Genomic DNA, 738 nt, shown 5'->3' with positions numbered 1-738 from the left:
AAAGGCATCAATTCTTTGGCACTCAGCCTTCTTCACAGTCCAACTCTCACATCCATACATGACCACAGGGAAAACCCTAGGCTTGACAAAACGAAACTTTGTTGGCAAAGTAATGTCTCTGCTTTTGAATATGCTATCTAGGTTGGTCATAACTTTCCTTCCAAGGAGTAAGCGTCTTTTCATTTCACGGTTGCAGTCACCATCTGCAGTGATTTTGGAGCCAAAAATAAATAAATAAATAAGTCTGAAACTGTTTCCACTGTTTCCCCATCTACTTCCCATGAAGTGATGGGACCAGATGCCATGATCTTAGTTTTCTCAATGTTGAGCTTTAAGCCAACTTTTTCACTCTCCACTTTCACTTTCATCAAGAGGCTTTTTAGTTCCTCTTCACTTTCTGCCATAAGCGTGGTGTCATCTGCATATCTGAGGTTATTGATATTCCTCCCAGCAATCTTGATTTCACCTTATGATTCTTCCAGCCCAGCATTTGTCATGATGTACTCTGTATAGAAGTTAAATAATCAAGGTGACAATATACAGCCTTGACGTACTCCTTTTCCTATTTGGAACCAGTCTGTTGTTCCATGTCCAGTTCTAACTGTTATTTCCTGACCTCCATACAAATTTCTCAAGAGGCAGATCAGGTGGTCAGGTATTCCTATCTCTTTCAGAATTTCCCACAGTTTATTGTGATCCACACAGTCAAAGGCTTTGGCATAGTCAATAAAGCAGAAA

The 738-nt window shown here is 40.1% G+C and overlaps 1 protein-coding gene across 1 annotated transcript in view; it reads left to right on the top strand.

Annotated features, from left to right (window-relative positions):
* The window catches only part of LOC104992865 (multidrug resistance-associated protein 4-like), a 75,687-nt gene that overhangs the window by 37,728 nt on the left and 37,221 nt on the right, over window positions 1-738 (top strand).

This window comes from Bison bison, unplaced genomic scaffold, assembly GCF_000754665.1.
Source record: "Bison bison bison isolate TAMUID 2011002044 unplaced genomic scaffold, Bison_UMD1.0 scf7180017864225, whole genome shotgun sequence".
In the NCBI taxonomy this organism is placed as follows: domain Eukaryota; kingdom Metazoa; phylum Chordata; class Mammalia; order Artiodactyla; family Bovidae; genus Bison; species Bison bison.
Note: the sequence above shows the minus strand (reverse complement) of the source record. Positions and strands in the feature narration are given on the sequence as shown.